Source organism: Salmo salar, chromosome ssa01 (assembly GCF_905237065.1).
Source record: "Salmo salar chromosome ssa01, Ssal_v3.1, whole genome shotgun sequence".
In the NCBI taxonomy this organism is placed as follows: Eukaryota; Metazoa; Chordata; class Actinopteri; order Salmoniformes; family Salmonidae; genus Salmo; species Salmo salar.
This window is the reverse complement of record NC_059442.1, coordinates 68,588,130-68,607,193: the sequence shown is the minus strand read 5'-3', so window position 1 is coordinate 68,607,193 and position 19,064 is coordinate 68,588,130. Positions and strand designations below refer to the sequence as shown.

At 43.2% G+C, this 19,064-nt stretch overlaps 1 protein-coding gene and 1 long non-coding RNA gene across 3 annotated transcripts in view; one reads left to right on the top strand and one right to left on the bottom strand.

Moving 5' to 3' along the window:
* The window catches only part of phyhiplb (phytanoyl-CoA 2-hydroxylase interacting protein-like b), a 38,046-nt gene that overhangs the window by 12,805 nt on the left and 6,177 nt on the right, over nucleotides 1-19,064 (bottom strand). The window contains exon 1 of one of the 2 annotated variants that reach the window (XM_014204992.2): nucleotides 6,505-7,847. The exons of the other annotated variant lie outside the window; for it this stretch is intronic. The gene's annotated coding sequence lies outside the window, so the exon portion shown is untranslated. Of the gene's footprint in view, nucleotides 1-6,504; nucleotides 7,848-19,064 lie in introns of those variants that run through there. 2 annotated transcript variants of the gene reach the window in all.
* LOC106607730 (uncharacterized) lies at nucleotides 7,143-9,733 on the top strand. The gene is made up of 3 exons (XR_001329254.2): nucleotides 7,143-7,283; nucleotides 8,556-8,686; nucleotides 8,768-9,733. It is a non-coding gene; the product is annotated as an uncharacterized lncRNA (long non-coding RNA).

The window sequence follows — 19,064 nt, the reverse complement described above, 5'->3', positions numbered from 1 at the left end:
TCCGCCATAAGCAAACAGGAAAACACTCATCCAGAGGCGACACTCCTAGTGGCCGGGGACTTCAATGCAGGGAAACTTAAATCAGTTTTACCTCGTTTCTATCGGCATGTTAATTGTGCAACCAGAGGAAAAAAAACTCTAGACCACCTTTACTTCACACACAGAGACGCGAACAAAGCTCTCACTCGCCCTCCATTTGGCAAATCTGACCATAACTCTGTCCTCCTGATTCCTGCTTACAAGCAAAAATTAAAACAGGAAGCACCAGTGACTCGGTCTATAAAAAAGTGGTCAGATGAAGCAGATGTTAAACTACAGAACTGTTTTGCTAGCACAGACTGGAATATAGGGATGCATGATATATCGATGAACATATCGGAATCGGACGATATTAGCTAAAAATGCAAACATCGGTCTCGGCCGATGTCTAGTTTAACGCCGATGGGCAAAACCAAAGTCAAAGCTGACGTGCATACCTACAGTATATAACGTAGGTACATGACGTAACGATGTCATATAAAATGTTGCGCTATACGTGCAACACAGCATTCCTAAACTAGCCCACAATGTCTGCTGTGTGGATCGAGCCGTCAACAAGTCAAGCAGTCATTTGAAAGAGTAACAACATTTCAACGAGACAACGCAAAGGCGAAATCCATTAATGCCAAGATAATGGCTTTCATTGACCTTGACAATCAACCGTTCTCTGTCGTGGGTGATGTTGGCTTTCGCCGACTGGTCAAGCACCGGTTAACACTACCAAGTGCGCTATTTTTCTGATGTTGCCCTACCGGAGTTACACAGTAATAGCGTCACTGCTATTAACTTCATGACATACATACTATGGAACGCCGTTTGGGTCTTTGCGTGTCAAAAAAGATACAGTAGCTCTGTCAAAGCTGTACAAAAAAGTCTGCAAACAAGCAAACATCCGCCATGAACGATGTGTTTACAATACCGTGTTGGTAATATAGGATAATTTGTTCGACCGCAACTTATGGGGTAGCTAGCTTTAGCTTGGTACCTAGCTAGAACCAATACAACCAGCCTGAAAACAATGACCAGTAGAAACTGCAGTAATTTTCATTATTCTTAGTAATGATTTTGGAATCCTTGTAAGTATTAGCTAGGTTAGCCACTTGTTGTTAGCCTATTAAAATTTAAATTCAGTTCATGAAAATAAATAGCTGGCCAGCTACCTAACCCTGTTTCCCAAAGCTAACATTATAAGCAGCCAGCTAGCTTCATCTGGCTAGTGAGGCTCGACCGGACCGGGTTATGTGTTGTGAAGCTAGCCACAATAAGGATTAGGCACAATAGCAGAATTTGCGGTTTGCGTTCAAAATAAAAGTATGTCATTGACAGTGATGCAAATAAATACAAATAGTAGAATTATGCCATACCTTTATTTTGAAGGCTAACCACAAAGTCCACTATTGTGGCTAATCCTTATTTTGGTCTGTCTGTGTGTGTGTGTGTGTGTGTGTGTGTGTGTGTGTGTGTGTGTGTGTGTGTGTGTGTGTGTGTGTGTGTGTGTGTGTGTGTGTGTGTGTGTGTGTGTGTAACCTTTATTTAACTAGGCAAGTCAGTTAAGAACAAATTCTTATTTACAATGATGGCCTACCCCGGCTTACCCTGACACTGGGCCAATTGTGCACCGCCCTATGGTGGGACTCTAGTGACGCCTCTGGCACTGAGATGCAGTGCCTTATACCGCTGCATCCATGTGTGTGTGTTAACTATTTAACTGTACTAGAATGCTTAAAAGGACGCTCATTTTTTTATATCGGTTATCGGTACTGGGATTTTGGCAAGGAAAATATGAGATATCGGAATCGGCCAAAAAATGTCATATCGGTGCATCACTACTGGAATATGTTCCGTGATTCTTCCGATGGCATTGAGGAGTACACCACATCAGTCACTGGCTTTATAAATAAGTGCATCGAGGACGTCGTCCCCAAAGTAACCGTACGTACATACCCCAACCAGAAGGGTAGAGCTGCCGGTTTCAAGAGCGGGACTCTAACCTGGAAGCTTATAAGAAATCCCGCTATGCCCTCCGATGAACCATCAAGCAGGCAAAGCGTCAATACAGGACTAAGATCGAATCGTACTACACCGGCTTCGACGCTTGTCGGATGTGGCAGGGCTTGCAAACTATTACAGACTACAAAGGGAAGCACAGACGAGAGCTGCCCAGTGACATGAGCCTACCAGACGAGCTAAATAACTTCTATGCTCGCTTCGAGGCAAGTAACACTGAAACATGCATGAGAGCATCAGCTGTTCCAGACAACTATGTGATCACGCTCTCTGCAGCCGATGGGAGTAAGACCTTTAAACAGGCCGCAGGACGTGTACTGTGAGCATGTGCTGACCAACTGGCAAGTGTCTTCACTGACATTTTCAACCTCTCCCTGTATGAGTCTGTAATACCAACATGTTTCAAGCAGACCACCATAGTCCCTGTGCCCAAGGACACTAAGGTAACCTGCCTAAATGACTACCGACCTGTAGCACTCATGTCTGTAGCCATGAAATGCTTTGAGGCTGGTCATGGCTCACATCAACACCATTATCCCAGAAACCCTAGACCCACTCCAATTTGCATACCGCATCAACAGATCCACAGATGATGCAATCCGTATTGCACTCCACGCTGCCCTTTCCTACCTGGACAAAAGGAACACTTATGTGAGAATGCTATTCATTGACTACAGCTCAGCGTTGAACACCATAGCGCCCTCAAAGCTCATCAATAAGCTAAGGACCCTGGGACTAAACACCTCCCTCTGCAACTGGATCCTGGACTTCCTGACAGGCCGCCCACAAGTGGTAAGGGTAGGTAGCAGCACATCCGCTACGCTGATCCTCAACACAGGGGCCCCTCAGGGGTCAGTCACTTCTTGTACTCCTTGTTCACTCATGACTGCTCGGCAAGGCAAGTTCTTTGGCGTCCACATCACCAACAAACTAACATGGTCCAAGCACACCAAGACAGTCGTGAAGAGGGCACGACAAAACCTATTCCCTCTCAGGAGACTGAAAAGATTTGCCATGGGTCCTCAGATCCTCAAAAGATTTTACAGCTGCCTCATCGGGAGCATCCTGATGGGTTGCATCACTGCCTGTTATGGCAACTGCTCGGCCTACGATCGCAAGGCACTACAGAGGGTAGATCGTAGAGCCCAGTACATCACCGGGGTCAAGTTCCTGCCATCCAGGACCTCTATACCAGGTGGTGTCAGAGGAAGGCCCTAAAAATTGTCAAAGACTCCTGCCACCCTAGTCATAGACTGTTCTCTCTGCTACCACACAGCAAGCGGTACCAGAGCTCCAAGTCTAGGTCCAAGAGGCTTATAAACAGCTTCTACCCCCAAGCCATAAGACTCCTGAACAGCAAATCAAATGTCTACCCAGAGTATTTGCATTGCACCCCCCCTCCCCCCCCCATATGCTGCTGCTACTCTGTTATTATCTATGCATAGTCACTTTAATAACTCTCCTTACATGTACATATTACCTAAATTACCTCGATACCGGTTCCCTCGCACATTGACTCTTTACCGGTACCCCCTGTATATAGCCCCGCTGTTGTTATTTACTGCTGCGCTTTAATTATGTGATATTCTTATCTCTTACTTTTTTTTGTATTTTCTTAAAACTGCATTGTTGGTTAAGGGTTTGTAAGTAAGCATTTCACTGTAAGGTCTTCACCTGTTGTATTTGATTTGATTTGATTTCTTTCCAGCAGCATTTACACAAATCTATCTAGTGGGCAATGTCTCACTAACTATAAACTTTAATCATTTCACCTCCAGATTAATGCAAAAATGTAGCTAACAAGCTCGGGCCTGTTAGCTAGCTAGCCATGCACTATCGAAGCACTTGCACAGGTACACATCTGCATAGCTACTTGAATTAGCTAGGCCGTTAATGGGAAGTGCAGTAATTTACCCCGCAGCTAGCAAGCTTGTGGCACAATCATGTTCATAGCAAAAAACTTTGGCATTCAATAACATTGATCCGGAAAGCTAAGGGAGTCCACGTTGTTTATTACAATCAAATCAAGCTTTATTTATATCGCACATTTCAGACATGAATGCAACGCAATGTGCTTCACAGGAAAAAACTAATAAACTATGAAAATACATACAGAAATATTTACTACACAACAAACATAAGAGGATAAAAAACAGAAGAATAACAATAAAAACTGAAAGACTAAAAAAGCACTAAGGAAAAGCAAAGCTAAAAAGGTGTGTTTTAAGATCTCTTTTAAATATGTCCACAGTCCCCCCCCCCTTCTCTGAGGGGGGGGGGACAACATAATAACAAAAGGCTGCCTCCATGCCTCTTGGTCCTAGGCTTTGGGATAATTAAAAGGCCAGTGCCAGAGGACCTGAGGGACCTACTGGGTACATAACTTTTGTGGATTGATTTAAAAACCAATAGGAGGATCTTAAAAGTAATTATAAAACTCACAGGCAGCTAGTGCAGAGACTTTAAAACCGGTGTAATATGTGCTCTCCGTTTGGTCTTGGTCAGTACCCGTGCTGCAGCATTCTGTGTGTTTTGCAGTTGACCAATGGCCGTCTTGGGTAGACCAGACACGAAAGCATTATAGTAGTAATAAAAGCATGGGTGAGTCTCTCTGTATCAGCCTGAGATAGAAATATATTTTGGTCACATTCCTAATGTGTGATTCAAAATTTGAGTTCAGAATCTAAAATGACACCAGGGTTTTTTACCTGGTGCTTTATCTTTATTGCCCATGAATTAAAATGTGCGGCCAGATTTTCTCTGTGCTTTGGCTCCAATAATAAGTACCTCGTCTTGTCTTGATTTAGCTGGAGGAAGTTGTGAGCTATCCAAGTATTTAACTCACTAATACAGTATAATTTATCTGTGGAGCTAAAATACTCTGATGACACAGAAATGTAAGGTTGTGTATCATCTGCGTAGCAGTGAAAATCAATGCTGTGCTTTCTGATAACGCTCCCAAGGGGCAACATATATAAACTGAACAGTACCGGACCCAAAATCTAACCTTGTGGAACGCCACATGTGATATCTATTTTCTCTGAGTTATGTTCACCAAGGGTGACAAAAAAAACGATTAACCGGTTAAATAGGTCCTAAACCAATTTAGAACTGGACGAAACCAATTTAGAACTGGATGGAGAGGCGTACATTGGCGTACAGAGGCCCATTTTCAGCAACCATCACTATTGTGTTCCAATGGCACGTTGTGTTAGCTAATCCAGGTTTATCATTTTAAAAGGCTAATTGATCATTAGAAAACCCTTTTACAATTATGTTAGCACAGCTGAAAACTGTTCTGATTAAAGAAGCAATAGAACTGGCCTTCTTTAGACTAGTTGAGTATCTGGAGAGTCGGGATTTGTGGGTTCGACTACAGGCTCAACATGTCCAGAAACAAGAAATAAACAAGAAACTGAAGATCTCAGTTGGGGTGTGAGTAGATCTGGAGAGAGATGGACCAGGCTGCCTATCTACCTCCAACAGGCAAGAGGAGCCATTAATCAAGCTTAAAACCTTCTGGTTATGTCATGGGCAGAGGGGTGTGAAGTCTTCCACCATTGAGGATTTCTATCCACCTGGGGATACCTGCCCAAATGAGGTGGCCCTGCCCAGGTAAAGAGACCCATAAGTGCAACAAGATAGGCTACACTGTCTAGGATTTCTTCAGAACCACAAATAATAGACCTGCCTATCTTGGCTGATAACTGTATATAGCCTTACTACTGTTATTTTACTGCTGCTCTGTAATTATTATTATTATTATTTTACTTTACGTATTCGGTGCATGTGAATAATACGATTTGATTATATCGCATAGTATGCATTTGTTGAAGCTCAATTTTAAATTAAAAACTCCCTACCATCATGTCTAAGCCAATGTGACGCCAATGTTGATAAACATTTGCAAATAAATTTGGAGGTACACAACACACTACCCGCCTCTCATTACCGCGAACCACTATACCGGATCTTTGACAGGGTCGTTAGCATTAGGGTTGTTCAATGTTTTGTCCAAACCTAGCTCATATTCTAAACATTGGATTAAAACCAGGCTACTGCGTCCATTAGGTGACCATTTATATTTAGATCCATTTGGACAGAATAAGTTTGTAGGTGCAACAGATTTTATTACATTCACAATTTACCGCTCACATGCACATTTTTGCCTAGTAAAAACCAATGATGTGCCGAATATGCAATATCAGGTAGCTAGGTATATTTCGCTATGGAAGGTTTTCCATATGGCTGAAGTCATCTGCGTAAACTGTTGACCTGTACACTTGCGTGTAATCAGAGCACAAACTAATAAATTAGCTAACGTCCTTGGCTGCTATTACGGGCCCGTTAGATTCACCGAACTTTGGGGACACTGCCACGCTACTAATGTATAATACATGCAAACACCAGAACAGACGTGTCGCTGTTAGAAGATCCAGAGAAAATTCTAGCCCTTACCTTATGCATTAATTCAGTACACTCCCTTCTGTCAATGCAATTTCCTTGTCATTATAGTCCACATTTGCGCTGACTCTGATCAACAGTGTCACGTTACCTTTCAATGTGTTTCCGAAAAGCTGAAGTCGCCATACACAAGTAAAAAGCAGCAGGGTTGCTCAAGAAGCATCCAGGTAACGTTAAAACAACGCCATCATTGCTTGCTTGCGCGACCTGTGCGCAAGTCAAAATAAAGCGCCTTGCTTGCTAACTTGGTTGCCTATGTGATAAAATTGTTTTTAAAACTGTTTTCAACATATCAACTGTTCCTTAAAAAAACATGTTTTACCAAACAAGATAAATAAAAGTTCAATCAGTACTTTGTGAATGAACCAACATATTTTGGAATGGACAGCTTGGTAGGCCACCAAGCTGGCCATTTAAATAGTGTCAAATTGAAGTATCTGGGATTTGAAAGACATTGACCATTCTCTTTCGTCTATAGTTTTTGACACCCGCTCCCCTTCCAGACACCGGCGCATGCACACACTGCGTGTGCGTATTTTTTTTTTATGTATTAGACGTATGTAAAATAGCCTTTGGGTTCATTAGGCATCGTTGAGTTGTAAGGAACAGGGAGTGTGACGTGTACTAGTAGTTGTGCGCGCGTCTTGCTACTACGGAGGAGAGAACAGTGGCGAGACCAGCTCTCAAACTCTCAAGACGACGTTGCCCTCGTTCATCAGATGCACGCCATCCCTAATGCACGCCATCACAAATGCATGCGATAAATTGCACAGGTTGTAAACGTTTCTCCTTTTCAGACGCAACTTTCTGTCGTTTGAGAAGCTATGACTTACGCTTATTCATATGCACACAGTACATCGCACACTATCAGTAGCACTTATGTATGTTTTGTTCCAAATCTGTGAGTACTCCCATCTGTTTTCATATTTATACATTTGGGAATGTGTTTTTTTCCTGGAGTCTGACAGCTGTGTACAGCTTTATTAAGAACATTGGTACCTAAAGGATTTAGAGCACCTATCCAATGTCAGATTTATAAGAATGTATTCTTAAAAGTGTTTTGTACTTGTTGAATTAGTTTGTATTTTACAGGTGTTTCTCAGCAGTTTGTCAATTGTAACAGTGTTTGTATCAGCACCTACCAAAATTGCTATTGATGAGCTGAAGGGTTATGCAGGCTTTTTTTTGTTCAAGCCCAGTGCTACCACACCTGATTTCACTGCTCAGCTATTCATCAATACCTCAGCTGTTCATCAAGACCTTATATAGTAGGTGTGGTAGACCTGGGCTTGAACAGGAGAGCCTGCATAACCCTGTAGCCCCCCGAGATATAATGGCCATCCCTGAATTGTATGTACAAAGTTTACTGATGAATGTACATTGCTCAAAAATGGTCCACCTCTGAGGAGCCTCCACTTGATAAAACAGGACCATGTTTGCAAAAAAGTGTTTCTGAGCTTATGTCAATATTACATAGGTAAGCTAACGGTTACAGAAATAAAAAATGCAGACAGGCTCCGTAGACCTATCTATATGAGTGGCTGTCGAACACACCACCTGTTACCACCTGTTATGTTGTGACTAAAATTGGGTAATGCCTTAGTGTGGGGTGGGAAGAATGCAATACATTACCTTGTATGTGGTACAAATCACATTATTATGGGAGCACCTCTAAGAGTATTAGGCAGTTTGAGAAGGTGCTGTTTGAGAAGGTTTGAATCCTAAGCAACCTGCCTACACATTGTTTGATGGACTGGACTCTATACTGTAGCAGGACTGTATACTGTAGCTACTGTAGTAGGTCAAAGCTGTGAGCTGGAAAACCTTGGTAGAGCATGTGTGAAGTACACATTGCGGTGCTCATGTGAATTTATTTTATTTTTCGGCTTCAGACCAATGGCTACTTCTCACTTAAAATAGGCCTATAACATACGTTTTGTGTAAGTTTGTGATCAGCAGCATGCTCTGTCTATCAGTCTATACATCAGGAAGAGGCATTACTCATCTAATTTCTATCTTCCCTGTGTCTCTCTCTGTCTTATCAGGGGCAATATGTATTTCCTGTCGCCTCATGCCACCGGCCCAGACACACTACTTTGCGCTTTTGGAAATCCAAGACCCTGTCTGCCTCCTGCTGTGGGTCATCAGGTTCATGAAGAGAGTGAGCGATCACATGGTGAGAGCACATCTGTCAATAAATGGGTAGTTCATTTCCTGTCTTGACCTGTTGCTTAGCATCTGACTTTTTTTGTTTCAGGTGTTCTTCATGGATAGTAATAAAGGCATGGTGGGGTAAGCAGAACCAAGGGATGGGTACACCTGCCTGTTCTCTCTTTTTTTGCTATCGGAAGAACCACTACTCACCGCCGATGCTCCACCTTCATTCTATGGATGTGATTGATGAGGGATTGATCACAACAAAACAATGAATGTTCAATGCTCGGCTATGTTTTATTAGGTGTGCCATTAAAATATTAAATTGAGCAAACTTTTGTTATTAATAGTGAACACTGAACACAAACAGACAATAGAAAATAAAACAATGTATGAGTCATAGAAAGTTTGCCTCGCATTAATGGAGCTGTTGGCCTGTTTGGCCCAGGCCTTGTGATACTGTAGATGCGTATGAGTCAGACAGGACTGCTTTTCAGGGTATCATAGGTCTTCCAAGCTAACATAGTGTGATGACGATCCTTGCCTAAGGCCTAGAATGTGTTGGCTCACATAACTAACACCAAGCAATAGTCACAGACAATTCAAGTTCAAGGCCTGTTCCATTAGATAGGCTTCAAGGTCATTGTTGTCAATATGCCCATTAGGTAATGGAGGCTGTGAGGTATAGCCCTGACAGACTTATGGTAAGCTAACATAGTGAGTATAATCAGGGTAAATGTTAGGTCATTAAAAATACATTTACCAATGAGCTCATCAAACCCAAAAGAAAGGAAGCGGTGGAAAACAGAATTATGCCTGGGTGGGAGACAGGGAGCCCATGGAAGTACATACTGTATACATTATTTGCATTTCTGAAATGGCATGTAATATATTCCAACTTAATTTCAGAGGATTAGAAATGAGCCTTGTCATACTGCAGGCTCTAAGCCAGCTGTCTGGTGTGTAAAGACACTGAGCTCACAGTTATGTAACTAGCTTATTCACACAATCCCATGGGTGCAGTAGGGTGTTTATCCTTTTGTCACATTTTGAAATAGAAACATTGGCATGATACAGGTCTGACTTAAATCTGCATTGGCGTTTTTATGCAGTTGCTTTCCTAATGAAATGTGTGTGTGCTCTGTAAATAACAGATTTTGTAAATATAGTACATAAACATTGGCATCGCAGGTTTCATTCAATGATTGAATTCATGCCTTACAATCTCATCATTTACGAGCTACAGTAGGTACAGGGAGAGCCAGGAAGCATGGCCAAGAATCGCAGTTTGCTGCAAATGTGTCCTTAACCTTCTCAAATGAAACTAATCGAGTTTAATTTCATTTGAGCACTAGGGTGAAGTTAAACAAAATCAATATCAACCTAGTTAACACACATGGCGTGTCTTGTGACTTGAGTGATGGAGTTTTCCTGAGTGTCGACATGACCCATAGGCTATGAATACAAATTCGAAGCATTTGGAAATCTGAATGCTGTTGGAAATCCGTAGGTGCTGCCTAGGACCATTTGTTTTTGGTCCATTCTTACTCTAAAAGACTCCAACACAACACTACAAACACCAAGTGGGATTCAGGGCAGGCCTTTGAAAATCACTGTTTTGTCCTTATACACTGGCAAGAGAGCACAAGCTGAGAGTGAAAGACGTTGCCAGAGAAATAACATCCTACTAGTAGCGAAACACAAAGCTCTGTTCATACAGCTCCATACAGTTACTGTGTGTTACCTATTACTCCAATCACAGGGTAATTGATCAACAAAGAAAACAATAACATAGAAACAAAGAGAAAAAACAATGTCTAAGAATTCTGAGTGATGGACTAAATAAAACCATGTATATCACAAAATAATTCAACTGTAAATATAACCAGCTGTCATAACAAATTAATTCAATCCAAAATGTTTTTTGGGGAAGGACGATAAGAGCGTTCATTCTTAACTTGTCAAAAAATAGATGTGTCATTGTGTTTCATTAGCATAATAATTTGTTAATGACACCAGAGTGAAATGAAATTAGGTCTATGTTAAATCCCTCAACAGAATACTTTGGCTTAAAAATCAATCCATTATGGAACTTTTTACATAGCATTGTTGAAATACATAATTTATCATTTTGATCAAGAATATCTTTTTACCTAAATAACCATTTTGATTTCAACATAATTTTGTCCTCCAACTAGGTTACACATTCTGTTCACAAGAAAGGGTTAAATCCACAGAGAGCTCTAAGAGCAGTGTCTGGTCTGGATGAGGTGGACAGCAGCAGTGTAACTGACATGGATTACTCTTCCTGCCAGACACACTCATGGGTCAACTGCCCACACAAAATATGGTCTCTCTGAGTTGTCAGAGAGCTAGGATAATGAATCAAATCACCTCTTTGATATGATTTGCATACACCACTGGTATGGTATCGAGAGTATGATTGATCTCTATTGATCTCTCCATTTCCTCATAAAGTTCCTGGAGTTATCGCTTAAAAGGTTTCTCTATTATTTCCACTGGCTTTTAGGGGTTTTGAGTCTAAGCCTCTCTTGTTAGTACATTGTAGAAAAACAATTGGCAACAGGCCTGAGCTAAAGTTTGGTAAAATTGGGCTCTTGGGGAGGGGCTTTATTGTTACTGTTCATTTAGTTGTTGCTACTGCAAGACAGATGGTAGGCTCAATTCACACACCCGGCCTGTATCCGACAGTGAGGCGGGCTCTGATGGTGTCACAGCTGGAATGGGGGATGGCGGTTGGGAGGTCTCTCAGAAAACTGACGCAGTACTTGGTTAAATGAATGTCACCCATCCATCATGGACCTTCCAGTACCCTTCCCTGAACCTTAGACACTGTCACTAGCTGGCTAATACTCGGCACTCTACCCTGCACCTTAGAGACTGCTGTAATATTTACATAGAGTCATTGAACACTAGCCACTTTAATAATGTTTACATACTGTTTTACCCACTTTATTTGTATATACTGTATTATAGTCATGGCTTATCCAGATATCTACTGCTGTACAGACCTTTTCTATTCACCTACTGCCCATACTGTCTATACACGCCATTCACATATGTACAATATACTATATATTTATATACCTAATTTTCTGCAATTCTATACATTTTGCCATGTGGTTTTGTACTGTCTATTTAAATACTGTTTTCTCAACAAAGTTCATTCTAATATTTATATTACTGTACATTGTATTTTAGTTACACTGTTTATACACACTGCATATTTATTTATATACTGGATTCTTGACATAGCTCACTCTAATATACACTGAGTGTACAAAACATTAAGAACATCTGCTAATTCAATGACATAGACTGACCAGGTGGATCCAGGTGAAAGCTATGATCCCTTATTGATGTCACAAGTGAAATCCACTTCAATCAGTGTAGATGAAGGGGAGGAGACAGGTTAAAGAAGGATTTTTAAACCTTGAGTCAATTGAGACATGGATAGTGTATGTTTGCCAATCAAATCAAATCAAATGTTATTTGTCACATGCTCCGAATACAACAGGTGTAGTCCTTACAGTGAAAAGCTTACTTACAAGCCCTTAACCAGCAATGCAGTTTTAAGAAAATACATTAAAAAGTAAGAGATAAGAATAACAAATAATTAAAGAGCAGCAGTAAATAACAATAGCGGGGCTATATACAGGGGGTACCGGTACAGAGTCAATGTGCGGGGGCACCCTGTATCGAGGGAATTTAGGTAATATGTACATGTAGGTAGAGTTATTAATGTGACTATGCATAGATAATAACAGAGATTAGCAGCAACGTAGAATGGGGGGGGCAATGCAAATAGTCTGTGTAGGCATTTGATTAGATGTTCAGGAGTCTTATGGCTTGGGGGTAGATGTCATGGATCCCTCCGGAACTTTCATTACGCACACCTGTCCCCTATTCCCACTGATTAGTACTTGTATAAGTGTGCCCTTTGGTTTCCATTGGGCTGTCGATTATTGTTACAATGTCCGTTGGTCGTGTTAGTACCTGTGCTATGTTGTTTTGGCTTTCGTGCCACGTATATTGTGCAGATGATTATGGGTCTCGTCCCGTGTGATAATCATTAATTCGAGGTACTCCTTGCTCTTTTGTTTGGGTTTCTCCCCTGTGTTTTGTATTCGTGTTTGTTTGGTCTTCGTCCACGTGCCTTTACACGGCACGCTGTAATTTGGGAAATAAAACCCCCTATTACGCATTCCTGTGCAGTCTCCCAACCACTTCATACCAACGTGACAGAATAATCAACCCTTTTGGGAGACAGTGGGAATGGCCCGTCCAACGACGCTACGACTGGTCCGTCCAGCACCGCCGCAACTTCGGCAGCTGCAACTGGGCCGTCCGAGGTCGCTACAACGGGTCCGTCCAATGACGCAACTTCTGCAGCTGCAACTGGCCTGTCCGACACCACTACAACCAGTCCATCCGACACCACTGCAACTGGTCCATCCGACACAGCCGCAACTTTGGCAGCGGCAACTGGCCCGTCCGACGACGCAACTTCGGCAGCTGGATCGGGTCCTGATTGACCTGCACTGCATTACTGTGATCGCCCCCGAGGCCGGTGTCGTTGCGCTGCTAATGCAACGCGTCAGTGGGGTACTGTCACGGATCCCTCCGGTTCTTTCATTACGCACACCTGTCCCCTATTCCCACTGATTAGAACTTGTATAAGTGTGCCCTTTGGTTTCCATTGGGCTGTTGCTTATTGTTACAGTGTCCGTTGGTGCGTGTGAGTACCTGTGCTGTGTGTTTTGGGCTTTTGTGCCCTTGTGGATTGCGCAGATGATTATGGGTCTTGTCCCATGTATTAATAATTGTGCGCATGTGTTATTTATTCGAGGTTCTCCTCGCTATTTTGTTTGGGTTTCAACCCTGTGTTTTGTATAGCTTTTGTTTGGTCTTCGTCCCCGTGCCTTTACACAGCACGCTGTAATTTGGGTACAATAAAAACCCTTATAACGCATTCCTGCGTCTGTCTCTCGAATCATTTATACCAATGTGACAGTAGAAGTTGTTTAGAAGCCTTCTTGGACCTAGACTTGGCGCTCCGGTACCACTTGCCGTGTGGTAGCAGAGAGAACAGTCTATGACAAGGGTGGCTGGAGTCTTTGACAATTTTTAGGGCCCTCTTATGACAGCACCTGGTATGAAGGTCCTGGATGGCGGGAAACTTGGTCCCTGTGATGTACTGGGCTGTACGCACTACCTTCTGTAGTGCCTTGCGGTTGGAGGTCGAGCAGTTGCCATACCATGCAGTGATGCAACCCGTCAGGATGCTCTCAATGGTGCAGCTGTAAAACCTTTTGAGGATCTGAGGACCCATGCCAAATCTTTTCAGTCTCCTGAGGGGGTATAGGTTTTGTCATGCCCTCTTCACAACTGTCTTGGTGTGCTTGGACCATGTTAGTTTGTTGGTGATGTGGACGCCAAGGAACTTGAAGCTCTCAACCTGCTCCACTACAGCCCCGTTGATGAGAATGGGGATGTGTGCGGTCCTCTTTTTCCTGTAGTCCACAATCATCTCCTTTGTCTTGATCGCGTTGAGGGAGAGGTTGTTGTTCTTGCACCACACGGTCAGGTCTCTGACCTCCTCCCTATAGGCTGTCTCATCGTTGTCGGTGATCAGGCCTACCACTGTTGTGTCATCAGCAAACTTAATGATGGTGGTGGAGTCGTGCATGGCCGGGCAGTCTTGAGTACAGGAGGTGACAGAGGGGACAGGGAGTACAGGAGGGGACAGAGTACACACCCCTGAGGGGTGACCGTGTTGAGGATCAGCGTGGCGGATGTGTTGTTACCTACCCTTACCACCTGGGGGCGGCCCGTTAGGAAGTCCAGGATCCAGTTGCAGAGGGAGGTGTTTAGTCCCAGGGTCCTTAGCTTCATGATGAGCTTTGAAGGAACTATGGTGTTGAACGATGAGCTGTAGTCAATGAATAGCATTTTCACATAGGTGTTCCTTTTGTCCAGGGGTGAAAGGGCAGTGTGGAGTCAAATAGAGATTGCATCATCTGTGGATCTGTTGGGACGGTATGCAAATTGGAGTGGGTCTAGGGTTTCTGGGATAATGGTGTTGATGTGAGCCATGACCAACCTTTCAAAGCATTTCATGGCTAGAGACGTGAGTGCTATGGGCCAGTAGTCATTTAGGCAGGTTACCTTAGTGTTCTTGGCCACAGGGACTATGGTGGTCTGCTTGAAACATGTTGTTATTACAGACTCTGACAGGGAGAGGTTGAAAATGTCAGTGAAGACACTTGCCAGTTGGTCAGCGCATGCTCGGAGTACACGTTCTGGTAATTCGTCTGCCCCTGCGGCCTTGTGAATGTTGACTTGTTTAAAGGTTTTACACACATCGGCTGCGGACAGCGTGATCACACAGTTGTCCGGAACAGCTGATGCTCTCAAGCATGTTTCAGTGTTACTTGCCTCGAAGCGAGCATAGAAGTTATTTAGCTCGTCTGGTAGGCTCGTGTCACTGGGTAGCTCTCGGCTATGCTTCCCTTTGTAGTCTATAATAGTTTGCAAGCCCTGCAACATCCCACGAGCGTCGGAGTTAGTATAGTACGATTCGATCTTAATGGTTTGTCGGAGGGCAGAGTGGGATTTCTTATAAGCTTCCGGGTTAGAGTCCCGCACCTTGAACGCAGCAGCTCTACCCTTTAGCTCAGTGCGAATGTCACCTGTAATCCATGGCTTCTGTTTGGGGTATGTACATACAGTCACTGTGGGGACGACATCATCGATGCACTTATTGATGAAGCCAGTGACTGATGTGGTGTACTCCTCAATGCCATCGGAAGAATCCCAGAACATATTCCAGTCTCTGCTAGCAAAACAGTCTTGTAGTTTAGCATCTGCTTCATCTGACTACTTTTTTATAGACCGAGTCACAGGTGCTTCCTGCTTTAATTTTTGTTTGTCAGCAGGAATCAGGAGGTTAGAATTATGGTCAGATTTACCAAAAGGAGGGCAAGGTAGAGCTTTGTACATGTCTCTCTGTGTGGAGTAAAGGTGGTCTAGAGTTTTTTTCCCTCTGGTTGCACATTTAACATGCTGATAGGTTAAACTGGTTTAAGTTTCCCTGCATTAACGTCCCCGGCCACTAGGAGTGTCGCCTCTGGATGAGCGTTTTCTTGTTTGCTTATGGCGGTATACAGCTCATTGAGTGCGGTTTTAGTGCCAGCATCAGTTTGTGGTGGTATGTAGACAGCTACAAAAAATATAGATGAAAACTCTCTCGGTAGATAGTGTGGTCTACAGCTTATCATGAGATATTCTACCTCAGGCGAACAAAACCTCAAGACTCCTTTAGATATCATGCACCAGCTGTTGTTTACAAATATGCATAGGCCCCCGCCCCGTGTCTTACCAGAGGCAGCTGTTCTATCCTGCCGATAGTGTATAACCCGTCAGCTGTATGTTATTAATGTCGTTGTTCAGCCACGACTCGGTGAAACATAAGATATTACAGTATTTAATGTCCTGTTGGCAGGATATACATGCTTTCAGTTCGTCCCATTTATTTTCCAGCGATTGAACATTAGCTAACAGTATTGATGGCAAAGGCAGATTAGCCACTCGTCGCCTGATCCTCACAAGGCACCCTGATCTCTTTCCACTAAATCTCAGTTTCTTTCTCCAGCGAATGATGGGGATGAGGGCTTGTTTGGAGTATATCCTTCCCGTCCGACTCGTTAAAGAAAAATTCTTCGTCCAATTCAAGGTGAGTAATCGCTGTTCTGATGTCCAGAAGCTATTTTCGGTCATAAGAAACTGTAGCAGCAACATTATGTACAAAATAAGTTACAATGCGAAAAAAACAAAGAGCCAATAAAACGGCAGCCATCCCCTCCGGCGCCATCATTCAGAGGGTATAGGCAAGCCAAAAAATGAAAGTGCCTTTGAACAGTGTATGGTAGCAGGTGTACTGATTTTTTTTACATTTTAATAATTTAGCAGACACTCTTATCCAGAGCAACTTACAGTAGTGAATGCATACATTTTATTTTTATTTCATGCAATTATTTTGTACTGGCCCTCCGTGGGAATCGAACCCATAACCCTGCACACACCATGCTCTACCAACTGAGCCACAGGGAAGACTGTTTTTGTGTCAAGAACTGTAACACTGCTGGGTTTTTCACGCTCAACAGTTTCCTGTGTGTATCAAGAAAGGTCCACCACCCAAAAGACATCCAGCCAATTTGACACAACTGTGGGAAGCATTGGAGTCAACATGGGCCAGCATCCCTGTGGAATGCTTTCGACACCTGGTACAGTCCATGCCCTGACAGATTGAGGCTGTTCTGAGGGCAAAATGGGGGGACTGACAAACAATTTGTTAGTTCGACATGATGGGATCTTTTTGTGTCGGTAAAATGTATTATGTGAGAAATGGCAGTGGAAACGCCTTTGTGCACATATATGGATATAATAACCATCATATCAAAGTTAACTTGGGAGTCACCTGAATATAAACTCAGCATAAAAAGAAACGTCGCATTTTCATGACCCTGTCTTTCAAAGATAATTCATACAAAATCCAAATAAATTCGCACATCATCATTGTAAAGGGTTTACACACTATTTCCCATGCTTGTTCAATGAACCATAAACAACTAATGAACATGCACCTGTGGAACGGTCGTTAAGACACTAACAGCTTACAGACGGTTGGCAATTAAGGTCACAGCTATGAAAACTTAGGACACTAAAGAGGCCTTTCTACTGACTCTGAAAAACACCAAATGAAAGATGCCCAGGGTCCCTGCTCATCTGCGTGAACGTGCCGTAGGCATGCTGCAAGGAGGCATGAGGACTGCAGATGTGGCCAGGGCAATAAATTGCAATATCCGTACTGTGAGACGCCTAAGACAGCGCTACAAGGAGACAGGACGGACAGCTGATCATCCTCGCAGTGGCAGACCACGTGTAGGCTGAGAAAGGCTAGACGTAGGGCTTGTAGGCACGTTGTAAGGCAGGTCCTCACCAGACATCACCGGCAACAACGTCACCTATGGGCACAAACCCACCGTCGCTGGACCAGACAGGACTGGCAAAAAGTGCTCTTCACTGACGAGTTGCGGTTTTGTCTCACCAGGAGTGATGGTCAGATTCGCGTTTATCGTCGAAGGAATGAGCGTTGCACCAAACCTGTACTCTGGAGCGGGATCGATTTGGAGGTGGAGGGTCCGTCATGGTCTGGGGCGGTGTGTCACAGCATCATCAGACTGAGCTTGTTGTCATTGCAGGCTATCTCAACGCTGTGCGTTACAAGACATCCTCCTCCCTCATGTGGTACCCTTCCTGCAGGCTCATCCTGACATGACCCTCCAGCATGACAATGCCACCAGCCATACTGCTCATTCTGTGCGTGATTTCCTGCAAGACAGGAACGTCAGTGTTCTGCCATGGCCAGCGAAGAGCCCGGATCTCAATCCCATTGAGCACGTCTGGGACCTGTTGGATCGGAGGGTGAGGGCCATTCCCCCCAGAAATGTCCGGGAACTTGCAGGTGCCTTGGTGGAAGAGTGGGGTAACATTTCACAGCAAGAACTGTCAAATCTGGTGCAGTCCACATGGAGGTGATGCCACACCAGATAGTGACTGTTACTTTTGATTTTGACTCCCCCTTTGTTCAGGGATACATTATTCCATTTCTGTTAGTCACATGTCTGTGGAACTTGTTCAGTTTATGTCTCAGTTGTTGAATCTTGCTATGTTCATACAAATATTTACACGTTAAGTTTGCTGAAAATAAACGCAGTTGACATTGAGAGGATGTTTCTTTTTTTGCTGAGTTCATGTAGTGTGGTTCGTCCTCCTACTACGACTCGGAAAACCATGCAGTTTATTAGGCAACAGATTCAATAAGTCATCAACTTCACAGGGTGGTGAAAGTGCACTTGATGTTGATGTTTGGCTGCCGTTTGAAAATTAAAATAATATCGCATCATGTAGGTAGCCTACCCGCACTGTATCTGCGAGCTGTTGGCTAGAGCGCACGTGCCAAGACCAGAGTGGGCACGTTTGTGACAAAACCATCATAGCGTTGAAAATGTGATGGAAACCCTTTTAACTAGCATTTTTCATTCGGTACAGATAAATGTAACCACAAAAGTCATTTTTCTGTGTACTATGTCATCATGCAAAGACTTTTATCCACAATAAATCAGTTTGCTGGAAACACATCTCTGGTGGTAAAATGTGCATATTGTTTAGTGCAGATTTTAGAATATTCCCATGAAAATCTGGATAGAAACCTAGCTACTGTTGAAGTGCTATTTGGGTTGTTAATTGGAGTCGTTCTGATATTTCTTGATTTTGTATTATTGTTTTATTGGATTTTTTGTGTACTTGTATAGACA